Source organism: Dromiciops gliroides, chromosome 4 (genome assembly GCF_019393635.1).
Source record: "Dromiciops gliroides isolate mDroGli1 chromosome 4, mDroGli1.pri, whole genome shotgun sequence".
Classification (NCBI taxonomy): domain Eukaryota; kingdom Metazoa; phylum Chordata; class Mammalia; order Microbiotheria; family Microbiotheriidae; genus Dromiciops; species Dromiciops gliroides.
The window spans coordinates 220162761-220189951 of record NC_057864.1 but is presented as its reverse complement, the minus strand read 5'-3'; the positions used below and the strand labels follow the sequence as shown (position 1 = coordinate 220189951).

Here is a 27191-nt window from a genome sequence, read left to right as displayed (position 1 = left end):
ACTTTAAAATAACACCTCAACCATTTTCAGATGAAGAAATCAAAGCTATCTATAGTCATATAAAAAGATACTCTAAATCGCTACTGATGAGAGAAATGCAAATTAAAACAACTCTGAGGTACCACCTTATACCTATATGATTGGCTAATATGACAAAAATGAAAACTCAGAAATGCTGGAAAGGATTGGGAAAGTGGGACACTAACGCACTATGAGAAGTGAACTGATCCAACCATTCTGTAGAGGATTTGGAACTATGCCCAAAGTGGAATCAAATTGTGCATACCCTTTGACTCAGCAATACCACTACTAGGTGTGTATCCCAAAGAGATCATAAAAAAGGGGAAAGGACCTACATGTTCAAAAATACTTATAACAGCTCTTTTTTTTTTTTTTGGTAAGGCAATTGGGGTCAAGTGACTTGCCCAGGGTCACACAGCTAGTAAGTATCAAGTGTCTGAGGCCGGATTTGAACTCAGGTCCTCCTGAATCCAGGGCCAGTGCTTTATCCACTGCGCCACCTAGCTGCCCCTATAGCAGCTCTTTTTTGTGGCTACAAAGAATTGGAAATTGAGGGTATGCCCATCTATTGGGGAATGGTTGGACAGATTGTGGTATACTAATGTAATGGAATATTACTGTGCTATAAGAAATAATGAGCAGATGAGGAGAATTGATTGATGATGATAAAATGTATGGTACTTACTTTGCTGGGCTATTGTGAAGAAAATTCTTTGTCAGGTATAAGGTACTGTATAAATGTCATCTATTACAGTTGTTGCAACAATCAACCTCATGGATTTATTGTAAGGAAATCTCTCTTTAAAGTACTATATAAATGTAGTTTACTATTTTAAAAATGATGAGCAGGATGCTTTCAGAAAAAACTGGAAAGACCTACACGAGCTGATGCAATGTGAAAAGTACTGTATACAAAGTTACAGCAATATTGTAAGATGATCTGCTGTGAATGACTTGCTTATTTTCAGCAATGCAATGATCCAAGACAACTCTGAAGTTCCGATGAAAAATGCACTCCATCTACAGAGAACTGATGGTGTCTGAATACAGATTGAAGCATAATTTTTTTTGTTAGTTCCTTAATCTGAAGTTTTGTTTTAGTATGTTTTCTTTCACAATCTGGCTAATGTGGAAATGTTTTGCATGACTGCTCATGTATTGCTTATATTTAATTGCTTGAGTTCTTGGGTGGGGGAGGGAGGAAAAGAATTTGAAACCAAAGTGGTTTTTTTAAAATTGATGTCAAAATTTGTATTTACATGTAATTTGTTAAAATAAAACTTAATGGGAGAAATGATTAACAAAATAATTTTTTTTAAATGAGAGAAAAGAAATAATGAGCAGGTAGATTTCAGAAACACCTGGAAAAACATGAACTGGTGCAAAGTGAATATTATACAAGTAACAGCAATATTGTATGATGATCAACTATGAATGACTTTGCTCTTCTCCATAATATGATCCAAGATAATTCCAAAAGATTCATGAGAGAAAATGCTATCCACGTCCAGAGGAAAAAAAGTGATAGAGACTGAATGAAGATCAAAGCATACTATTTTCACTAATTTTTTTTCTGTGTTTTTTTTCCTTTGTTCTGTTTCTTCTTTCACAATAGGACTAATATGGAAATATGTTTTACAGGATTAAACATGCATAACCTATATGAAATTGCTTACCATCTTAGGGAAATGATAAAAATTTGGAACTCAAAATTTAAAAAATAAATGTTTAAAATTATCTTTACGTTTAATCTAAAATAAAAGACTATTTTTAAAAAATTGTCTATACATGTAATTGGAAAAAATTAAATACCATTTAAAATAAAAAATAATGCCTCAAATCAAATTTTAGAGTGGCAGAACCAAAAAAATGTGGGGGTAAAACATTTTCCTAGGCTAAAAAAACTTGAGTTCAGCAGAAAAAGTCTGTGGCACCAGGTGATAAGCTGTCCAGAGCTCACACATGTAGCAGCAGTAGCAGCTTCAGCTCTCAGCCAAGAGATAGTAATGGGGTTATACAACTGGTCAGAAAGAGTTTACTGGGGACTCTATGCTGGCACTGAGTATAGCTGGTGCTGGCAACTCAACTGCCTATAGAGGGTTTTGGGTTGCATTTCCAGGGTGAAGAAAAGCACTTGTGCATGGTCACAAGAGAGCAGGAACTTTGGTCATAGTACCAAAGCAAAGAGGAGTGCTAGCACTTGTGGCTGCAGGGGACCAGGGATTCTTCCTGAGTAAAAGACCAGAGCACAGACCAGTAGAAGAGTGACCACACCTCTCCAAGGATCACACCACTGTGGAAGCACCAAAAACTTGTAGCCCCCCCAGAACTAGCTCTGAAAATAGCAGTAGAGGGGGCAGCTAGGTGGCGCAGTGGATAGAGCACCGGCCCTGGATTCAGGAGTACCTGAGTTCAAATCTGGCCTCAGACACTTAACACTTACTAGCTGTGTGATCCTGGGCAAGTCACTTAACCCCAATTGCCTCACTAAAAAAAAAGAAAAGAAAAGAAAAGAAAATAGCAGTAGAAAAAAGTCTAAAGCTTCTGTCAATGCCTTCTCACCCCGACATAAGCAGAGCCCAACTTTAACATAAAAAAAGGCTGGAAAAATGAACAAACAACAACAACAAAAAGAACCTAACTATAAAAAGCTATTATGGTGGCAGAGAAGACCAAGGCATAAACAGAAAACAATAATGTGAAAACAGCTGCCCAAAAAAGCCTCAAAGAAAAAAATGCTAATTGGACCCAAACCAAAACCCAACAAGAATTCCTTAAAGAGTTAAAGTAAGAGATAAGAGTGGTAGAGGAAAAATTGGAAAAATAAATGAGAACGATGTAAGAATTATGAAAAAAAATTAACATCTTGGTTTTAAAAAGGCACAAAAATTACTGAAGAAAATAATACCTTAAAAATAGAATTGGCCAAATGGTAAAAGAGGAACCAAAAAATCACTGAAGGGAAAAATTCCTGGAAAAGTAGAAATGATCAAGTGGAAAATGGGGTACAAAAATTCACTAAAGAAAAGAACTCTTTAAAAAGCAGAATTGGCCAAATGGAAAATGAGGTACAAAAGCTCACTAATATTCCTTAAAATTTAGAACTGAGCAAGTGAAAGCTAATGACTCCATGAGACATCAAGAAACAATAAAACAAAGTCAAAAGAATGAGAACTGAGAAAACAATGGGCTTTGCCAATGCCCAAAAGCCCCAGCTGAAGGAGATAGATTTAGATTGACTGGATTGAGTGAGACTGATTGACTGACTCTGCTGATTAATTCACTTAAAGTTGACTTGATTAAAACCACACCTGCCTGACTCCCAAGAGGGAGTGTTCCCAGAGACTGTGGACTATGACATCAACATGAGACCACCCCCAAGTCCAGTGAACCAATGGGATTTGGGTGATGCTAGCCAATTAGCTTGAAGCAGGGTGGAAGGAGAGCCTCTCCTCTGGAAGCAGAGGAAGTTTGGACTGGCAGTTTGGTGCTGGAACAGCCTCATGGTAGAAGACTTGGGAGAAGAACCAGGCCAGGCTGAACTCTTATCTCTCTTCTAGGGTAGATAGGTTTTTTAACTTTCTGAATTCCAAGTGTTCTCTCTTTACTCTTTAATAAATGCTTAATGCCCCAAAACTGGGTGCTAAAGCTTCAAATTTATAAGTAAACCCCAGCTAGTTTTCCCTACACTGGGGACAGGAATAAGGTGACCATGCATTTAGTTTTACTCATCACAGAACACAGAAGAAAATGTGAAATATAACATCGGAAAAAGCTGACCTAGAAAATAGATCAAGAAAAGATAATTTAAGAATTATTAAACTACCTGAAAGTCATGGTTAAAAAAAAGAGTTTAGACAAGGAAAAATGCCTTTATACCTTAGATCCAGAGAGCAAAATAGAAATTGAAAGAATCCACCAATCACCTCCTGAAAGAGATCCTAAAATGAAAACTCCCCAGTATATTATAGTCAAATTCCAGAGCTCTCAAATCAAAGAGAAAATCTTCAAGCAGCCAGAAAGAAACAATTCAAATATCATGGAGCCATAATCAGATTTACTCAAAATTTAGTGGCTTCCACATCAAAGGAGGTAAGGGATTGGAATATGAATTTGGGAAGGTAAAGGAACTAGGATTACAACCAAGAATCAACTCCCCAGCAAAACTGAGTATAATCCTTTAGGGTAAAAATTAATATTTTATGAAACAGGAGACTTTCAATCATTCCTGATGAAGAGACTAGAGCTCAACAGAAAGTTTGACATTTGAACACAAGACTCAAAAGAAGCATAAAGGTAAACATAAAAGGGTAATCATAAGGGTCTCAATAAAGTTAAACTGTTTACATTCTATATGGAAGATTATACATGTAACTCTTCAGAAATGGAATAGTGAATTGGTCCAACCATTCTGGAGGACTATTTGGAACTAGGCCCAAAGGGCTATAAAACTGTGCATGTCCTTTGACTTAGCAATACCACTACTAGGTCTGTATCCAAAAGAAATCAAACAAAAAAGGATCTAAAATAATAATATACTATATTTATACTATATTAATATTTATATTATAATAATATTTATAAAAGCTCTTTTTGTGGTGGCTAAGAATTGGAAATCAAGAAGATGCTCATCAATTGGGAATGGCTGAACAAGTTGTGGCATATATTGTAATGGACTACTATTGTGCTATAATAAACAATGAGTGAGTGGTTTCAGAAAAATATGTCAATATGAACTATATGAACTGATGCAAAATGAAGTGAGAAGAACCAGAAGATCACTGTGCACAGAGCAATGCTGTAATGATGATCAACTGTGAAAGACTTGGCTACTCTGATCAATACAGAGATCTAAGGCAATTTCAAAGGGCCATGATGGAAAAAAGGCTAGCCACCTCCACAGAGAGAACTGATGAACTCTGAGTGCAAACTGAAGTATAATTTTCTTACTTTCTTTTTCTTGACTTTTAAAAAACATGGCTAATATGGAAATATATTTTATAAGATTTCACATGTAAAACTGATATCATATTGCTTGCCTTCTCAAGGGGTAGGGAAAGAATTTGGAACTCAAAATTTCAAAAGAATGTTAATAAATAAATCATAAATTAAAATATTCTAAAGATAAAATTAAAATTCTAAAGATAAAATTTTTAAATTATAACCTCAGACTACTAAATGAAATTTTATAGTGCAAAATAAAGAACTATGTGTATGTGTGGGTACTGGTCATATATATAGTATATGCACATATATATGTATATATATATATATATATATGTATATAGAAAGTGATTAGGGAATTTTCTGTACTCAGGGAAAATTTGACAGAAAAGGGAAGTTCAGAGTTCAAACATAATGACAAAAGGTTTCTAAAGAGCATTAAGATAAATGAAGAATGAACAAGGTTTGACAAAACACTTTTCAACTTTCTGATATAAGAAGTTTGCAGAGTAATAGCTTCAATAATTGTAGGGCATGGACAGGAGAATATCACCCAAAAGGACCTGAAATAGGGATATTGGGCATGTAAAAGGTCATAAAAGCTAGAGAGACTCACTAAAAGTAGGCAGTCATGGAAATTGTTAGGATGTTGCTCTTAGCGTCATAGTGGTGATCTCTATTCCGCTATGAGAAACAAATGAAAGGTGAAAGAAGTGATTGTAGGAATAAAAAGAAAGATAAGGTAAAAGGTCCAAGAAGCCTGATAGTGCTGACCACAGAGATCAAAGAATCCAAGGCATGAAATACCAGATCCCCTGGGTTATCACCCTGGCTGAAGTCTTTGGAGATGTCACTCTGTCAAAGACTATAGCAGCTTCTCTCCCCTGATTCAGAACTCTTATCTCTACCATATGACAAAGAATTCATTTGAATCCTCCCTGACACAAGACATTCCATTTTTAATGCAAGGTTTACCTGCCTGAAATCAACTAATTTATAGTCATGTGCCCTGGACCCTCTTTTGACATTCTGTACTGACTGTTTTCTTTCAGGCTGAGTATAGGACTTGTGTAATAAATAATTTCCTCTTTTAGCTTCGAAAAAAATTAATTTCAGGACTTAAGGGATCCAAAAAGGAAAATGCCAACTTATAGCCTAAGAGACATGAAAAGAATTGTATAGTCTACAAAGCTTAGTATACTATTCTGAAAGAAAGTAATTCTTAGTATTAAATGATGTGGCAGTGAAGATGAGGGTAGAAAAAATTGCAGAAATAAAAACCTGCACATCTTTCATTATAGCACCAATGAGATAACTGGCTGGAAATGTACTAAAATTATATGGTAATAATAAAAAATATATATGTTAGGTGTCAGGGTCTTTCTGCTACCAATTTAGCAAGTCACCCAAAACAATAAATATTATAGGTGCCAAAGTTTTGTCTTAGCTTTCTAAATTAATTTTTCTTAAAAGCATAAACTTAAAAAGAATGCTTTATCCACTTCTATGTTGTGTTTCTAGTCTTTTGAAAGTCTCATCTTAGGGGCAGCTAGGTGGTGCAGTGGGTAGAGCACCAGCCCTGGATTCAGGAGTACCTGAGTTCAAATCCAGCCTCAGATCCTTGACACTTACTAGCTGTGTGACCCTGGGCAAGTCACTTAACCCCAATTGCCTCACCAAAAAAAAAAAAAAGAAGAAGAAGAAGTCTAATCTTGCTAGAAAGACACTGACACACCATGTGTAAACTTTGAAATAAAGACCCACCTTGAATCAGTCACAATTAAACAACAAGCAGGTAATTAAGCAACGACTATATGTCAGGTACTGCATGAGGTGTTGGGGATACACAACAATAAAACCATCCTTTGCCCTCAAAGAGTTGACAGTGTATCAAGGAAAACAATATACATATATAAATCTATACAAAATAAATACAAGGTGATTTCAAATGTGGGAGAGAGGCTAGTAATGGGGAAAAGTCAGAAAAGTCCTCATTCAGGAGGTAGAAATTAAATTGAGCTTTAAGGGAAGCTAGCTAGGGATTCTAGAGATGGATTAGAGGAGAGAGTGAATTCCAGGCATTCAGGACAGCCTGAACAAAGGTGAAGAGAGAGATGGAATGCTGTGTATGATAAATGGTAAAGAGGTCAGTTTGGTTGGCCAGCAGAGTATGTGAAGGAGAGTAATATGTTAAGTCCAGAAAGGCAGGCTTCAGAGAGATTATGAAGGGCTTTAAATGCCTAACAGAGTAATTTATATTTGATCCTACAGGCAATAGGGAGGCTTTGGAGTTTCTTGAACAAAGGACTGTCAAACCTATGTTTTAATATCATTTTGGTAGTTGTGTGGAGGACAGATTGAAGACGACAGAGACAATGAGTTCTTCTACATGAATATGTCTTAACAAAATTAAGTGTAATTATCCCAAACATTTGATAGCGGTAACCTGCATTCCTAAGTATTTGTCTCATTTCCATTCTTCTAGGAAATTTTGAACTGAGGGAAGCAGAAAAATGCAGTGGAAAGAAGACTGGATTTGGGATCAGAAGACCAGGATTCAAATCCTAGCTCTGGAACTTTATCACTTGTATGACTTTGGGCAAATCACACTTTCTGGGCCTCATCAGTTTCTTCATCTCAAAAGTGAGGGAGTAAGCGCTAGGTGACTTGTGCAGTCACTATGACTTTCCCACACATAGCAGTACATGCTTAAGGATTGAATTGTCTTATAAGTTTTTAAAAAATTAAGCCTGTGAAAAACTAACCCTTATTGGAAGAGTAAAATAAATTAAGTCGGCATTTTTACTATTAATCTGGCATATGTATTCATTCTTGAAAACTAGCAAGGCTATCTTCATGTATATTCCAGTTTTTTGGAGCTTCTATTATTTGCACGAAAAAAATCCCCACCTTTCTCTGTAACAGAGTTACAGTGAAGATATTGTGTATTTTAAGAACAAACATCTTATTCCTTACAACTAAGTGCATCTTTTTATTTTAGTTTGGGTCTGTGATTTCATTGGTAGAGTGAACTTGAAATGAGGCAACTCCATCTACCAATGCAGAACCCTCCTGCAACTTCTAATCTTAGAGGTACATGAGGCATTGTCTTCTTGACCCTCAGGTAGGTTCTCTATCCACTACACCCTGCTGTTTCCTAAAACTTAGAAGCATCATAGAAATCTAGTACTAAACCAACAATTCCACTCTTTTTCCAACTAAACTTTTCTTAAAGAGTATAGTAAACTTCTTGTAATAATTTGGGCATTGCTAATTTCCCCTTAAAGAGAGATTAAAGTTGAATTACACCTTGCCTAACAAATTCTAGAATTTCCCACTACAGTCTAAATAGTTTTACACTTAAATCAGTTATCCTGAGGAAAGCTGATCAGACTTTGAAGTAATAGAAGCTTAGTTATAGAATCTTATTCTAAGAGATGATTTAGAGAAATAAGTGAGCATCAATAAAGGTTCATGGCTGTCAAACTCATTTTCAGGCCCTAACCTTTAAAACCTACTGATAACTACCTCGTATTCACAGCAGTTCCTCTCTGACATTCATCCTTCAAGACAGGGAATCCAAATGTGTTTAAAGGACACAACAAGAACTGTAGTCAGATTTAGCTGGCTAAATCAGGAAAAGCCATCTTCTGCCACTAGCCTCAAAGGAAGAAAACAAAAAAGCACAATTCTAAATCCTTGGCAAAAGCTAGGACATCTCTGTTAACTGGTAATAAAGAGTACCTAATGCTCAGTTCAGCTTTGTCTTCCTTCTTTGCTAATAGAGACCACTCTCCACACACGGCAGCTTCTGCTGTTCCTCTCTACCCAGACAAAGTCAAATGGGATCTGTTCGCAGCATCCCTACCATAGTATGGCTGCAGTATCCAGTCCCTAAAATCAGAGGAGTGCACGTAATCACTGTCAGTCTGAGCAGCTGTGCTAGCACGCCCCTTCACACCATAAAACAGAGGCTTACCAGGATTTCCTGAGTCAGTTCTCTTCCTAGTGACCCCCTCCCTGAAATCAGCTAGTACGCTGGCCCTTAACTAAAAGACCGTATCTTTTTTACAAAGTAAATCTCAGAAATGTTCTGCCTTAGTCCTCTAATCAGAACAGATGCCTAGGATCAAACCAGATGTGTTATTATTCCAATTCCTTCTCTCTGTTTATCTCTGGGAAAGGGAATAAAGAGACTCAGTGTCCCATGGACCTTAATAAGTGGAAGAAAACTCCAGGAAAAAATAACACATTAATTTACCTTTTTGCTTCTTGTCATCCTGGCTCTTTACCCACCTCCCCCTTCAAAACACACACACACACACACACACACACACACACACACACACACACACACACACACAGAGTTCAGGACCACTGAAATTAGATATTAGCTTGTTCCTAAATCATAGGCCTAGAAACACTGCACTGAATGCTTAAACAACACTAGCTAAAGCAGCCAATGAAAAAATGCTGAGAAGAGAGAACCAGAGCCGGAGAAGAGGCAGACATACGGCGAGATAGACACACTGCACTGATCAGCAAATGCCGGTGGCTTCAAGACAGAAGAGGCAGGCAGCAAAGCACAATACATACGTTCTTCTATGTATTGTGAGCACATAGGTACACATTCACCACCCAACCTCTTACCCAAGGTGAGTCCCCTGTCCTGCTGCCCTAGTGTCCTTGCAAGCCCTGGGTTGCAACATTAAATCACCAGCAGATTGTTGCTTCTCTCTTCAGAGCCCATAGCAGATTTGTATAGCAGTTCCAGTCTCCTGGGTGCTTCCACAGCACTAGATGGAGCAAGAGATGGAGGAAAGAGAGCATGTGTATGCCAGCACAGCAGAAAAAGGAAAAAGGGCGTCCAGATGAAATGAAAGATGAACAAAAACTGCTAGTGGAAAGGGAGTTGGTCCTGGAGGAGAACGCTGGCCTGTACCATAGAGATGTATATGCATGGAGCTGTGACCCTAACTGTTACTTGTGCACAGCTCAGCTTCTCTCAGGCTAATTTCCATGAATGCAATTACATGGCTGGCCCCTCCCACTACTCCCCCATTCTCTCCCTCCTGGGGCTTTAGGAAGGGGGTTGGGGATGGAGAAAAATTGCTTGCTTCTCTTTCCCCCTCAGAAGTAAGAGTGGATGGTTGCTTTTACTGGGAGATATTAACCCTTACTTGGATATACTTGTATTATTGACTGAATAGAAAATAAGATGAGAATGCATCATCCATAAAGAGTAGCACGATACTCTGTCACTCCCCTCACCCACAATCCCAACGTGCTGACTGCTACTCTGCACTATGTCAGCAGTGAACTGACACTGACCAGATTTCTAAAACATAGTCAAAGGAGGGTTTCAGGAAGCTGTTTGCTTATTAACTTGATTCCGGAATATGCAGGAGATCATGTTAATGTTGCTCCTCCATCTCTTTTGAAGCAGGGATTATTTTTTTATTTCACTTTCTATTAATGACTGAGGCAATGGCTTTCCATCCCCCTCCCCAAAGCTGAAATATATGCATCCTAGTAAATTCTTGTCAGGGTGGGAATAAAGAGGCTTGTCTTGGGAACTGACATGTAAGATGGCTGATGTCAGGAAGCACAGCTAAAGTCTCGTGTATACCATAACACTTTTCCCACACACAATAAGAAAATTAGTTTTGAAAACTCTATGGTAGGTTGGTATAAAAGAGAGTGAAGAAATGGGGGGCGGGGGAGAAACACAAACCAAAAATAAGTGACATATCTCCCCAACAATGTTTTAGCATTCAATGCATTAATTCCCAAAACCATGTCCTGAAGGTATTGCTAAAAACCAAATCCTCTCATGTTTCCAAGAATAAACTTCCTGTTCTCATTACAATACTAATGTGACAAAACCAACCTTACCTACTGAATTACTTACCTGAAGTTTCAATACTGCTTGGGAATGTGAATGGATCACATAATTACTATAAAAGTATCTTCATATTTGACCCAAAAATTTATTTTTATATCCCAGCTTCTGTCTTTTAAGAAAAGATGATTATTTTGAATTGCATGTTCCAAGATAACGTAAACTCAAGTTATCAGAAATTGAATTCATATTATTATTCACCTTGAACCTATACCTTGTTTGATTTTCCCTATGTCTGCTACCACCACCCTTCCAATCACTCAGAATCACAACTTCTGTACCACTCTCAACTCCTCACTGTTACTCATTACACATGTACTCAGGTGCCAAATCTTGTTTCTACCTTTAGGATATCTGTGGAATCTATCCCCATTTGTCCACTCACACAGCCATTACCCTAGTTTCAAGTCCTCATCATCCTTCATCTGGACTATTGTAATGGCCCCAATTGGTATCTCTATTTCAAATCTCTCTCCTCTCCGAGCTACCTTTTACATTGCTCCTAAATTGAATTCCTTATCACACAAACCTGACAATGTCATTCCCCTACTCAATAAACTCCAGTGTCTGTCTATAAAATATTTAACAACTTGGCCCCAACCTGTCTTTCCAAACTTTTCATATATTACTCCCCTCCAATGAATACATTGCTCCAAACTGGCCTTCTTGGTGTTCCTCCTATATGGCACTCCATCTTCCATTCATCCAACATCCAAAAGCACATCCATTATCCAAAGGCACTGGATATCTCCCATGACTGGAATGCATTCCCTCCTCACCTCCATTGTTCCAAATCTCTAATTTTCTTCAAGGTTCAACCCAGTGCCACTGTCTACATGAACTGTTTCCTAGACCACCCAACTGCTAGTGCTTTCTTCCCCAAAATTACATTGTATCTATTTTGTATATAACTATATACATACATGTCACCTCCCCCAAATAAACTGAAGTGGGAATGGTCTACTTTTGCTTTTAACTTTTTATCCTTGGAGTCTAGCACAATGTTTGGTACATAATAGAGGCTTAATAAATGCTTGTTAATTGACTAATATTGAGAGAAATCAAAAGGTTTTTTTAAAGAATCATAATAATTCTGCAAAATCCAAGTCTCAAAAAATGCCACCAAATTCATTCACAGAAGATAAAACAAAACGTAAACCCCCAAAAACACTTCAACAGAAACTTAAAGTAAATCTGGAAGCCCAACTTTAACATAAAACTGTATCTTTCTATCACCTCCTTATATTTCTTTTGTTGGCCCCCTACCACCTCCCTATGACAGTTCCTCTCTCTCATTACTCCAAAATAACTGCCTATTTCCAATCATTTCACCTTAGTGGCCCCTTTCTATTCCTCTCAACATATGCAGACCTTTGGGGAGTGGGGGGTGGGGAATGAAGGTTAAATGACTTGCCCAGGGTCACACAGCTAGTAAGTATCAAGTGTCTGAGGCCAGATTTGAACACAGGTCCTCCTAACTCCAGGGCCAGTGCTCTATCCACTGTGCCACCTAGCTGCCCCCTTTAAAAAAATTTTTTTTTACCAATATCCTTTCTAACCCTCAAGTTCCAGTTCAAGACTTTCTTCCGTGAAGCCTTCCCTAATGATTCCAACTTACACTGATCTCTAATATGTATGGCCTTATTCCCAGTTTGGATTCCACAATTTAACACTTTTTTGTACACTGTCTTGTTAATTAATTATTTCAAATGAAAAGAACCATGGTATAGTGATAAGAATACAGCATCTGCAGTCAGGGGTTCAAGTCTCAGCTCTGACATTTGCTAGCTGTGTGACCAGGATATGACACAATTTCTCTGAGCTTCAATTCTGCCTGTAAAATGAATAAATGGATGAATGGCACTAATTAAGTGCTTACTATATGCCAAGCATCATACTAAGGGCTGGCATCTCCTTTCTTCAAGGAGCTTACATTCTAATGAGGGAGACAACACAATGAGAGGAGGAGAGAAGTGACAGGGATCATGAGTGGAACATGGAAGAATCTCATCACATATTTTTTCCTGAACCAACATTAGTACTTGATTATAGTTCTCAGAGCAATAGGTTCATAAAGGAAAGGAGGAAGAAGGGGAAGGGGAAGATCAGGCAGGGGTGAATGGCTTGAAGCCTGGTCTAGGGTAACCAAGACATAGCAAGCTATGTGAGTGATCTCACTGATTCACCAACGTCCCAGAGTGGTAGGTCCAAAGAAGAGTGGATTAAGCTCCCAGAGTATGGTCCCCAGATTTTCCATGGTTCACAGAACACCACATTAGGGCATAAGGCAAGAAGATGATGGCTAGAAGCATGAAAGCACTCATGAATACCAATGATGGGCAAGATCTGAATTTCTTTTCCACATGGTGCCTCAGTCCCTTACTATTCTTTAGTTCTAGCTCTCACTTAGTCCAGTATCTCCTTTGCTGGATCTAGTAGACTTAGTCTAACAACTCTTATGTTGTTCTGCCACTACCATCCTCCATCTGCTATCTTATATTCCTGCAGTTCTCAGCCCAACCTAGGAATTCCTGACCTCTCTACTGCTGCCTCCCTCAGCTACCATTTCTGAGATCATGCAGATAGTTCCCTGAAGGTATCTTGAGATTTATTTTTCCTTCAGAGAAATAAGTAATGTGTTTGGTTGTTTTTGTTAGACTGGTTTTCCACCTCTTTTTTTTCTTTGTTATAAGGGATGGCTCTCTCAAAAGAGGGGAAAAATATATTCAGAAATGTAGGTGATGTAAAAATAAAAGATATCACTAAGAACTTGTTTTAGAAAAGGAAAAAATATATAGGTTTTTGTTTCTAGGAGAAGTTTGGAGGTGATTAAAGAGACTTTGCAATTTCCTTGCAAAGAAATCCAGCTTTACTGATACAGTGCCACTCTACTATTCCTTTTTAGTTCTATGCCCAATTTGCTGTCCATTTGGATCATCTGTTCAAGATATATCTACAGAAATAAAATCCCTATAGGCTCTCCATTCAACTGCACTTTAGGCAATGAGCAATCCTCATCCACTTGATTTTTCCATTGTGGAAGGTCAGGCAAAATTCTTTTGAGTGGTTACAGATCCCTTCCAAGAATCTCTATTCTGAGATGTGATGCCCAGGGTAAAATGTTATTTACAAATAAGAGGATGTAGAGGACCTCACCATCCATAGAGTCTCTCTTCAATTTAAACTCTGCATTGTATCTCTTCTATCACAATGGCAAATATCTATCAAGCATGTATTTCCCTCCTTTCATGCTTTGCCCAAGGTTTATGATCAGAAGGTAATTTTAAAAGACTTTTTCAGTTGTTATATTTTTCAAAGAATTTTGATATATGGATAGTAAACATCTTGTTAGAATACCTTTAAGGTGATATTTTGCTTTACCAAACTACCAAATTAAGGTTTTTTCATCATCACCAACAATCATTATAACAGAATATTGAATTCTTTACATCTTTCCATCAATTGCAATATCTCCTGAAGAAATGTGGTGGATGATTCTAAGCAGTATTGTCTCAAACAGTAGGGAGGGTAAAATAATTTTAAAGAAAGCTTGGTGGGGCAGCTAGGTGGCACAGTGGATAAAGCACTGGCCCTGAATTCAGGAGGACCTGAGTTCAAATCTGACCTCAGACACTTGACACTTACTAGCAGTGTGACCCTGGACAAGGCACTGAACCTCCAATGCCCCACCCCACCCCCCAAAGAAACCAGCTTGGCAAGAGATTCAGCTAATAAGCAAAATCATCCTGGAGACATGTAAGAAGAATAAAAGTGGAACAAAAAAGAAGAAAAATGGAAAAGATCCACAAAGGTTTTCACAACCAACTTTTTATTTAAAATGTTTTTATAACTTGCCCTTTAGGATTTAGTTATTTCATCTCCAATTAATTTTTAATTCTTTGTTCAAAGGCTTTTATTTCAGTATATTTTTTTACTCCATCATCATTATTCAATGATATGTTTAATATTTCTGCTTTTTTTGCATTTTAGTGAGGTTTTTATGTCCCAGGTTTTTAAAAAGGTGCTGTATATGATTCCTCAGTCATAAAGAATACATGGCTACTCACAAGGATGGAGAATGGATCTCGGTTATAGTAAACCACCTAAATGGGAAGGTAGTTGCAAATTCAACGTCTTGTTCACAATAGTCCCCTTTCTCATTTCTATCCCTTCTGCTTCTGTGGTCTCTAGAAACCTAGGTTTTATCATCAATATTATCACCCTATTTTCTGGGTAGCCATGCTTTGCCACATTCTCTGTTACTGTGCCATCCAAACCCTTTCCATCAAAACTGACACTGAACTCCAAGGATCTCAGGATTTTGACATCTGAATCCTGTTTCCTAAGAATTTCCAGGCCAGGTTCTAAGAATTGCTCTGAAGCTGAATGCTCCTCTACATGTGTTGTCTCCCACTTTTATAATATAAGCCCTCGGAGGGCAGGAACGTTTTTGCTTTTTTATTTGTATTCACAGTGCTTGGCAAATAATATATGCTTAATAAGTTGTTCTTTTTATTCATTCATTCATTCATTCATTCTGCAGTTATCTCCTTTGATTCCCATACCAAATGAGTCACTACTTTCAGTCAACTTTTTCTCAATAATTTTTCTGGGATTAGACCATTATGTCTAAAGCCCTATCCTACTATTATTTCATGCCCAGACTACTCCAACAGCTTCACAGATATATCCTTTGCTTTTAGTTTCTCCAACACTCAATTTCTGCATATTGCTACTAAAACAATCTTTCTTATGCACTGTTTTTATGTCCTCCCCCTCAAAAATCCCCTTACCATCGATTCAATTTGATAAACATAAATTAAGTACCTACTTACCTATAAGTAAGGTACTATGACAGATCTGGAGCATGCACAAATAAAACCAACAACCAGTCCCTGACCACTAGGAGTTTACATTCTACTTGGGATATACAGCAAAAGTTGGTCAGTTCCAAGAATTATTGGGCTTCTCCTTTACAAAAAGTCATCATGGAGCAGCTAGGTGGCGCAGTGGATAGAGCACCGGCCCTGGAGTCAAGAGGACCTGAGTTCAAATCTGGCCTCAGACACTTAACACTTACTAGCTGTGTGACCCTGGGCAAGTCACTTAACCCCAATTGCCTCACCCAAAAAAAATAAATAAATAAAATGAAAAAACAAAAAGTCATCACATTTATTGGATATGGTGTATAGGAAGAGACGGCAACACCTGAGGTCCTTTTCAATTCTGATACTATTATTCTGTGATGTATACATAAATATAAAGTAATTTAAGAAGAGTAACAATGGGCAACACTAGGAAGGAGTGCATTCTAGGTATGAAGGACAGCCTATGCAAAGGCTATGCAAACACATGGAATGATGGGTTTAGAGAATATGGTAAGAATCCCCACCCCACCCCCCAAGCTTTTTTCCTTTAAAGTTTACTACATTCTGGGGCAGCTGGGTGGTGCAGTGGATAGAGCACCGGCCCTTGAGTCAGGAGTACCTGAGTTCAAATCCGGCCTCAGACACTTAAGACTTACTAGCTGTGTGACCGTGGGCAAGTCACTTAACCCCCATTGCCTCACTTAAAAAATAAACAAAAACAAAAAAGTTTACTACATTCTGTCCAGCTCCCTTTTACTGTTGTCAATGGACCTATAGGATATGGCCAAGAGCACATGTAGAGGAACTGGTTTTAGAGAGAAAGGACCCCTTCATCAGAGAGTAAAGAGTAGGGAGATTTAGAGAAGGGGAAAACAGGAAGCAAAAAGCATACAGAAACTAATCAGGAAATTAAGTATTCCTAAGTACCTAATATGTGCAAGGTGCTGTGGTAAAAAGTAAGGAATATGTGTCCCCTGTACTCAAAAAGTTGCTGATGTAATTGGGAAGACAAAAAACATGTTTATTAAAAGTTAAACATTTTTAAGAGTTCATTCAATAACCATACCAGAGAAATTTCAAACTAATAAGGGATAAATTTTCAATGAAGTGGTGTGGGCAAGTGCTATAAGAGAAAAAGAAGAAGTTCACAGCTTGTCAGAATAATCTGGGAAGGCTTTCAGGGTGGAGATAGGACTTGATCTAGAAAATGGACAGAAACTGTCAAGGGAGTGGGGCATGAATCAAATGTTATCTAAGGTCAGAGTCCTCTACAACTCAGCATACAGTATCTTTGAGTTCCTAGGGCAACTTGGTCAATAATGAGAACTCTGAAGCAACTGGAGATGAGGGATGCGGAGAGGAAATGCAGGGGACCCATAGTGTACAGGTCAGAACCAATGAACCCAAAGACACTTCAAGAGAATATGTTTCAAGGTTAGGCTGGTTTTCAACTAAGTATCCACAATCATTTGGCATCCCCATAAGATCACTAAATAAAATTCAGTTAAACACCTACTGAGAAGGCTTCCTGGAGGAGATGGCTCCAGGATGGATCTCAAAGGATGAGAAGAGTTTCAACAGATGGGCATGGGGAGTGTATGTGTGTAGGGAGGAGAGGGGTAAAGGACGATGAATGTATTCTAGGTAAGCAAAACTCTGAAGGCCCAGAATATGGGAAGACATCAAGGACATGCTAATCTGGTGTAGTTGAAACTAAGAATATGTAAAAGAGTGTAGTGAGCTGAAAAAGCAGATGAGAGTTAGGTTAAGGAGGAACTTAAATACCATTCTAAACTGTTTAAAAGTCTTAAAGAATTTGGACTTTATTTGGTGGAGAACTGAAAGTCAGTAAATTTATATAATAAGAAAAAAAATGTGTTAATAATAGGAAAGAAAAGTTGTTAAAGAAGAAAGAACACGGGGGAGGAAAGCATCATGCATAGAACATCTCTTCAGTTGAGAAGTTGGACTTCTACTTGATTTATTTCATAGGTGAACTTTTTTCTAGAAAGCAAATAACTAACTTTATTATTAAAATAATTTTTCTATTTAGCAATATTGAAGAATGACATGTAATTTATGTATAATTTTGTTACATATATATACATGCACAAAAACACATGTATCTATACACTTTGGAATAGGAATATATATTATGCTATTAATAATCTATTATTATGTTTTTAGATGAGAATACAGGCACGGGGGGGGGGGGGGTATGTGAATTGCCTAGGGTCAGGTGCCCTATATATCTCTTGATAATAGCTGTGACGACTTTCTTGCCTGCTTGTCCCTGTCTTTCTCCCATAGAGAACTCTTTAACCTTTGTGACATATATGATATTATATATGAATAACATGCCCTTTGTTATATTAACATGATATAATTATATAACAGTATATATTGATAATAAATTATATCATGCTAATAATATGTAACATGATATAATTATAATTATATTGTAATATATTCCAAAGATTAAGGAGATGACAGAATATATACTGTTATATTATATAAATAGAATCCTATTTTAATGAGATAGCATTTGTAATATAATTATAAAATACTTCATATCATTAACAATTATTATTAATATTATATTATATAATATATCCCAAAGAGTAAAGAGTTCTAACAATTTGAGAAACACAGGGGCAAGCAGACATGAAAGTAATCACAGCTATTATCAGGAAACATATAGGAACATATAGAGAGAGAAATATATAGGACATCAGACCACGGGTAAGCCACTTAACCTCTTTGTGCTTCAGTTTTATCATCTACAAAATGATGATAACAGTATGTCAAAGCATCAGTTTATGAGGGACCGCCCCTCATTTCTCTCTCCCTTTTCTATACTGATATTAACATATTGTTTACTAGCATAGGTTATTATATTCTGGTATTTTTGGCTATTTCATCAGCAAACCCATACGGGTTTTCCAAAGAAACAAAAGGGAAGGGGGAATGTGGTCAAAATTATTTGTGGTAAAGATTAATATTCCTGTTTTTAGCTAACTCATTTGGGAGGGGCCCCACCTGGCCCACCCCGAAGTTACGTATTATACTGAACTGAGAAGGAGAATTCTCCATAGGCAGTTTTTGAAGGACCTCCCCTTTTGGGGAAGGAAATATTGAACGCTCCCTGAAGGGAGGGGGAGGGCTGCTTCTGGAACACTAGGCTTCTTCCGGAACACAAGCTCACTCTCGGGTCTCTCTGTCTGGAGACTCCCCTTGTGGTAGCGTGTTAGCTGTTCTGGTGGTGCGAGCAACTGTAGACTTTCAGGTTCAGTGAGTTAATTACAGAAATCCCTAAATTCCTTTGAACTAGCTTAATTGGGAATGGTCTGGGGAGTGAAAATGTTAAGCTTAGAGTTAAGAATATCTATGGACATTTCTATTTTCCTATTTCCTTATCTTTGATTTTTATTAGTTTCACCTTTGTTGTTTAATTAATTCCCAAGTAATAAAATCTGATCCTTTTGTGAACTAAAGCTTAGAGGCTCCTTTCTTATTGGCCTGGGAGAAATATCTAAAAAGTTCAGAGTGGAGGGAGAACTTAAAAGATCCCTCATATTTCCGGGACCCCAATATTAAGGTGAGTCACCCAAATAATGCTCCGTATATCAAATTTTGGCCCTCACAAGTAACATCTGCCTAACACGGTTATTGTGGAGATCAAATGAGATAACAGGTAAAACATTTTGCAAACTTTAAAGTGCTATATAAACCCTAGGCTAAAAAGCATCTTGAAAGAAGATTCCAAAGGAGAAAGAAAATAGAAGTGGTAAAGTTATGTGATCACCATACACAAGCTGACCCTGCAGAGTCTTCTAAATGAACCTGATTGCTATTTGTCTGGTTTTAATGAGTAGAACATTTAGAGGGGACTGAAGCTCAGTACACAGACACTGCATAAAAGAAGTCCCATTATAGAAGGTCTCAAACATTGACTATAAATAATTTTTGAGAGACTATGATTCTATAAAGGATAAATAATTCCTTTAGTTGATTTTAACAAGCTCATCCTAGTTAATCTAATTAAGGCATTAGTTGAAAAATTCTTTTGTACTTTATGAAAAACTACTATGGCTAAAAAAAGTAAAGACAAAAGACAGTAGTTCAGAGAATCACAGAATTCTGGAGTTGGGGGAAAACAAGTCTTAGAAATGATCTAATACAGGGGCAGCTAGGTGGCGCAGTAGATAGAGCACCAGCCCTGGATTCAGGAGTACCTGAGTTCAAATCCGGCCTCAGACACTTAACACTTACTAGCTGTGTGACCCTGGGCAAGTCACTTAACCCCAATTGCCTCACTTTAAAAAAAAAAAGAAAAAAAAAAAAGAAATGATCTAATACAGAGCAGCTAGGTGGCGCAATGGATAAAGCACTGGCCCTGGATTCAGGAGGACCTGAGTTCAAATTTAACCTCAGACACTTGACACTTACTAGCTGTGTGACCCTGGGCAAGTCACTTAACCCTCATTGCCCCACCAAAATAAAAATATAAAAAACAAACAAAAAGAACCAAAAAAACAAAAAACAAAACAACAAAAAAGAATTTATCTAATTCAATCTCAGTTTAAGGTAAGGATATTGAGGCCTAGAGATAGCATGACTTTTGGGATATAATTAATGTCAATGTCAATATAAGAATCATGATCTCCAGACTCCAGGCCAGGCCTCTTCCCACTATACTACTGCAAATACTAGCACAAGTTAATAACCTTGCATAATGAGGAAGAAGAACAGAAATAAAAAAGACAAAAGGCTCAAATTGTATATCCAGCCCTCAGCCCACATTTCTATTTGCCTTTTGGACATTGCTACCTGAATGGTCAATAAGCATCTCAAGCTTAACAAATCCAAAACCAAATTCAATCTTTCTCCCTTATAACCACTTGTTTCTTAATTATTTCTATTGAAGGCACCACCATTCTTCCAGTTACTGAGTTAATAAACTATAAGTCACTCTCAACTCTTCATTCTGTCTCTCTCCACCATGTATACAATGAGTTGTTAAGTCTTTCTGATTCTACTCCTTACCACATCCTTCACATTTGGCATTTGTCCCCTTCCTTTCACTTCCATTACAACTACCTTAGCTCAGGGCTTTACTATCTCTCACCTGGGACCACTGCAAAATCTAACTGACCTACAGTAACCACCAAAATGGCATTCCTAAAGTACAGGATTGATTATCTAACATGTTCCACAATGCCAGTTGCGAAATAAATCCTTAATAATGCTTGTTAACTGAATGAATGCTGTCACCTGCTCAAGAGGCTTCAGTGGCTCCGTATTGCCTCTAAGTTAAAAAGTAAAATCTTCTGTTAGGTATTGAGAACCAATCTATCCAGGTTGATCACACTTTTTTCCCTCACCTACATTCTTTGTACCATTCAAAGTATCCCACTTGCTGTTCCCTATAACTGACATTTCATCTCCAGCTGCATAAATTTGATTGAAACGTTATTCCTATTCACCACTACATATTGGAACTCCCCTCAGGGCTCTCCCCAACTTAACACTTCATTCAAGTCTTTTCTAGATTTTCCCAGTTATCAGTGCCCCAACTTTAACCAAAAGAAAATCAATCACCTTTTGTTTATTTTATATGTGTTCTGTTAATACAGTGCATCACCCCAGCAGAATATAAGTTCTTGGAGGGCAGGAACTATCTCACTTTAATATCTGTTGTCTCAAGGCCTAACACAAGGAGTGGCACGTGGTAAGACTTAATAAATGTTTATTAACTACTTCTCTTTATTCACAATGCTACTACCCTGGCTTGAGTGTTCATTACTTCTCTGGACTATTGCAATAGACTCTAACTTGTCTCTCTGGGTCTAGCTTGTCTCTCTGACTCTAGCCTCTTCCCCCTTTAAACCATTCTATAAGGCAGCTTCAAATTAATCATAATAGCCCTCCTCCCTTAAACCAGAAATTTTCAATTGATTCTTATTGCCTTTAGAATAATAACTTTGCTTTGTATTCAAGATTCTCAACTATTTGGTCCCAACGTCTTCCCACACTGGTGAACCAGTTCAACTTTACACTCAAATCCTCTGCCCCTCTGTCCTATCTTGATCATGCCTTGTCAAACTCCAACCTGGCCATTACTTCCAACATCTACCTCCTTCACTCATACTGATTAGCTGATGAAAAGGACTAGAGAAAAATCACAAAACCAGTCTACATGGGTCCACTACAAATTTATATAATATAATCTCAATTAGGTCCTCAGTGCAGCAAAGAAATCCTTTTATACCTGCCTAGTCAAGTTATTATGGCACTCATCATGGTGGCTATTCCAAACCTCTTCATTCCTCTTCAAGCCTCCATGGCAAGGTCTCCCCCAGCTCACTCATCTGAGGACATTATTTCATACTTGTCTCCCTCATTAGAATGTGAGATCCATGAGGAGGGAAGTATTTTTGCCTTTTTTTGTATCCCCAGTGCTTGGCATAGTGCCTGGTACATAATAAATAAATTTAAAACATTAATAAACACTTTTTGATGTACTGTCTAGCCGTATCTCCTACTACTTTCCTTTGCATTTTCTCTTCTCTAGCCAAATAGAACGACTGTCCCACTATACTCAAATTACTGCTTCCTTGACCTGGAATACTCTCCCACCCCAACTGCCTGTTTCAATTCTAATCCACTATAGTACTTTGTGTTTCTCTTTCTGAACTTTTTTATACTTGAATATAAGCTCCTTGACAGCAGAGACTATTTCATGTCTTATCGTTGTATCCCCAGGTGTTAGGAGGATAATTACTATGTACCTGGCACATAGTAGGTATTTAACAAAATACTGTTGATTGATTTGTGCAAGCCATCTCCCTGATTACATGTGTTTTATTCTTCTCTGTATTCCCATAGCACTTGGCATAGTACTTTGTACTGGCACTTGGTAATAGCTATATCTGAAATAGAAACATACATTAGATTGCAAGATCCTTGAGGGCAGAGATTGTCTTTTGCCTCTTTTTGTATCCTCAGTGCTTAGCATGGTGGATAGCACATAGTAGCTACTTAATAAATGTTTACTGATTCATTGATTTGTTGTTGTTCAGTCACTTTCAGTCATGTCTGACTTTTCATGACCCCATTTGGGGTTTTCTTGGCAAAGATACTAGAATGGTTTGCCATTTCCTTTTCCAGCTCATTTTACAGATGAGAAAACTGAAGCAGAGTTATGTGACTTGCCCAGGGTCACACAGTCAGTAAGTGCCTGAGGCCGGAGTTGAACTCAGGAAGAGGAGTCTTCCTAACACCAGTCACAAAACTCTATCCACCGCACCGACATGTAGATATATTTATGGTTTAAAAAACACTTCTCACAACAACCGTTCCAAAGTAGGTAGTTATCATTAGTACTTAGTTATCATAACCCAATTTTATAGAAGAGGAAACTAAGGCTTCATGAGGTAAAGTGACAATCACAGAAACTAGTAATTGTTGGAGCCACTATTCAAATCCAGGTCCCTTCATGAAAGTTTAGAATTCAAATTTAAAAGACAACAACAACAACACTATAGCCATTTTATTTGGCCCATTCTTCCAAGATAGGGAATATATCATGAGGTTTTTTTTCCCCTTGCTAAGCAACCCAAACGTAGACAGAGGGCCCAGTTCTACTATACTATATATCAAAAAGAAAAGGCCAAAGGCAAAACAAATAGAACTGAGAATAAAGATTGAAAGCTCCTTATTTTGCTTCAAATAGACATGAATTTCAACATTCATTCAGTAAACATTTTCATAATGACATTGAGATTACAAACCTACAAAGGATTTATTTTAATTATGAAAAACAATCTGCAAATTAGTTATGCTTACAGGTTTTAGTGGACACTCATTACTGAAGTAAAAAGATTTCTAGATGGCTAACGCATATAACATGAAATAGTTTTCTGACGGTTTCTGGGACTAAGAATAATACTGAAAAAAAGGGGACTCATTTTGAACAGGATTTTCTGAGCTCTACATAAGCATTACAGGGACTGATCTTCAAGGCCATATAAATAAATCTGGTAATGGCATCTTTGTTATCAATGTAATATTCACATTTAACTTCACCTCACTTCCAGAAACTTTGGGAACTACCAGAGGAAACTCTATTTTTCTCCCTTCACTTTCACATAAACCTAAAGGGGATTTTTCATCTCCTTACAATCTCATGGGGCAGTTGTTTACTCAAAGAATTTTAAAGTTGGAAGGAATCTTAAAAGACTATCTCCAAATCCCTCATGTGACATTAGAAAAAGCTACAGTCCAGGTAAGTTAAGTGGTTAATTGTCATTAAAAAGGTAAAATTCACAGGATTTTAAGGATGGACAGGTCCTGAGGGAACATCTAAATCTAGGCCTCTTATTTTACAAAGAGGGAAACCAAGGGCCTGAGAGGTACTCAAGGTTACAAAATAAGGAGCCACTGGAGTTTATTGAGTCCCGTGGATAACTGGCTTTAGGAAGATCACTTTGATTGTTGAGTGGAAGATGGAGTAGAGTGATGAGAGACTTGATCCAAGGAGGTCAAAGAAGGCTATTGCCTCCAGTGGCAGAATTATCAAAGGAAATGCAAGTCTCCTGTTCCCCAATGCAAATGTTCTTTCTACCAAATTCCTCCCTTCTCTTTTTGTCCAAACAAGTTACTGTGATGAGCATTACAAGGGAGAAACGGAGAATTATTAGAACCTGTCTGACTACTTCTCAGTCTTCTTTGCTGGATCTTCATCTAGTTTGGCACTGCTTAACTGTGGCGCTCCCCCAAGGTTCTGTCCTGGGCCTTCTCTATATACATTATCTTCTTTGATGATCTCATCAGCTCTCATGAATTCAAGTATTATCTCTACAAATATTATTCTCAGATCTATTTATCCAGCACCAACCTCTCTCCTAACCTCCAGTTTTGCATCTCCAACTGCCTATTAGCGATCTCAAACTGGATGTTCCCTAGACATCTTAAACTCAACATGTCTAAAACTGGATTTATCCCAAATTACCTTTACCCCAAATCCTCCCCTTTTCTAAACTTCCCTATTTCTGTTGGACTAACCTCCCTTTCACCAAGGTTCACAAATTAGGCATAATCCTCAACTTTCCACTCTCACCTCCAACCCATATCCAATCTATCACCATGTCCTGTTAATTTTACCTTCGTAACCTTTCCCATATACATCCCTTTCTCTTCTCTGATAAAGCTGCCATCCTGGTACAGGCCTTCATCACTTATGACAAGACTACCGCAATAGCCTTCTCTTTGACCTCCTTGGATCAAGTCTCTCATCACTCTACTCCATCTTCCACTCAACAATCAAAGTGATCTTCCTAAAGCCAGTTATCCACAGGACTCAATAAACTCCAGTGGCTCCTTATTACCTCCATGATAAGAAAATATAAAATTCTCTGGCATTTAAAGCCCTTCCTAACTTAATCCCTTTCTACCTTTTTAGTCTTCTTATACTTTACTCCCTTCCATAAACTATATGACTCACTGATACTGAACTACATGACTCTATTTCCCAACTCTGTGCTTTTTCACTGGTTGTTCTCTCCCCCCCTTTATCACTACCTCCTGGCTTCCTTCAAGACTCAGCTTACATCCTACCTTCTTCAAGAGACCTTGCCTAGTGTCCCTTAATACTATATCCTGTACATATCTTGTATATACATAGCTATTTGCATGCTGTCTCTCCCATTAAAATGTGAGCTCCTTGAGGACAGGGATAAACTTTGCCTTTCTTTGTATCACCAATGCTTAACACAGCGCCTATTTAATAAATGCTTGTTGATTCTTAAGATTATTCCTAGGAGCAGCTAGGTGGTACCTGCCCTGGAGTCAGGAGGGCCTGAGTTCAAACCTGCCCTCCACACTTACTAGATGTATAACCCTGGGAAAGTCACTTAACTCCAACTGCCTTAAAAAAAAAAAAGTATTCCAGAAATTTGTTTTGCTTAACTATGCATCCTTATAACAAAGATTTTTCTTCTTTTCTTTTAAAGAGTAGAGGGGTTGGGAGGAAGAGAGAGGTGAGAGATAAGGTTGCCCCCCCCCCAAAGCAAGAAAAAGTCATTGTATGAAAGAAAATGCATTTTTCTTTAATGCAGACTAGAACAGAAGGAAGGCCAGAAGGAATCATAAAGAAGCAAGACAGCTTTGAAAACTACATATTCAATTTATTATACACTTTAAAAGAAAAGTTGTACATAAGAGAGATTTGCAGTTTCGTGTGCAAAATCATTATCTGTTTAACAACAACAAAAGAAATATTATCGGACCTACACTAGAAGAACAATCCCCACATATCTCTATACTCATTCTCTTGGACTGAATCTTAAAGTGCTTTTTCAGGGTGTCCCAAAATTTTGGGGAGTAAGTAGCACTGGCAAGGAAGGCAGTCTATGCTGTCAATATGCTTGGGGCAGAGGGGAGGGATTTCCTTCCTCCTTTCATAGAAGTATAGCTTTCTTTTAGTTCACTCCTCCCCCACTGGCAGTGGAGCTTTCTATTAACCCCCTCCTTTCCACACCTCTTAAAAAATAGCAGTTTGGGGAAAAAAACAAACCTTTAATTTGAAAGTGAAAGTAAGATAACCCATGCTTTGCCTGCTTTTCGCCTGGGGCTTGAGCAGTCTAACCCCAAATATATTCTCTTCTGCTAATGCACTATAATCTCAGTTCAATAGGTAGCTCAAACCTCCACCCAGTTTGCCCTGGTGAAATTCAAACTGGATGCATAAAACCTCAATACTTGAAATGGGCTTCCCTTCTGGGTTTGTACCTCCTCCATTGACAATCTCACCACTAGCATTCAAGTAAGCAGAACTGGCAGAGATTCAAAGGGCCATCTGGACTTTAATACGTTGTCACATGCATACTGGAAAAAAAAAACACACTTAAAACAATCCTATTTTAAAAGCAGCTACAGTCTGCAGCTGCAAGTTGGGGGTGGGAAGGGTGCGGAGGAGAGCAAAGGGAATAGTGTGAGGTAGATAGCAGGGGAATAAATCTCAGTCTCTAAGAAAAAAAGGGGGGCAGTTGGGAGTCTCTAAGCAGTCTCACCAGCAATCCCATTTCTGCATCTCGAGATGACTGTGGCTCTGGAATGTCTTTCCCCGGTTCAGCGAGGAACAGCAAGAGCTTTTCTCAAGGTTCCCCAGTACTCCCCGCTTTCACTGGGGAATGATGAGTCTAGCAACTTTTAGCTTGGCATATAATTACAAAGTTCAGCACATCGATTCGGGTCAGAACATTATCCTGACTCCGACCTTTGCTATTCTCCACCTGCCAGGCACAGTCATAATATCTGGTCCCTTTTTCAACCCACAAATTCTTTTCTGAAAGGTGGGAAGGGCAATTCTGAAAATCAAGGTCAGAGTCAGCTGTAGTCTAGGTAGTTTAAGTCCAAAAAATCATCCGATCCCAGGGAATACTTGAGAAGACCAT

At 38.0% G+C, this 27191-nt stretch overlaps 1 protein-coding gene across 5 annotated transcripts in view; it reads right to left on the bottom strand.

Moving 5' to 3' along the window:
- The window catches only part of CYTH1 (cytohesin 1), a 179207-nt gene that overhangs the window by 69129 nt on the left and 82887 nt on the right, over nucleotides 1-27191 (bottom strand). The window contains exon 2 of one of the 5 annotated variants that reach the window (XM_044001781.1): nucleotides 9616-9761. The exons of the other annotated variants lie outside the window; for them this stretch is intronic. The gene's annotated coding sequence lies outside the window, so the exon portion shown is untranslated. The remainder of the gene's footprint in view (nucleotides 1-9615; nucleotides 9762-27191) is intronic. 5 annotated transcript variants of the gene reach the window in all.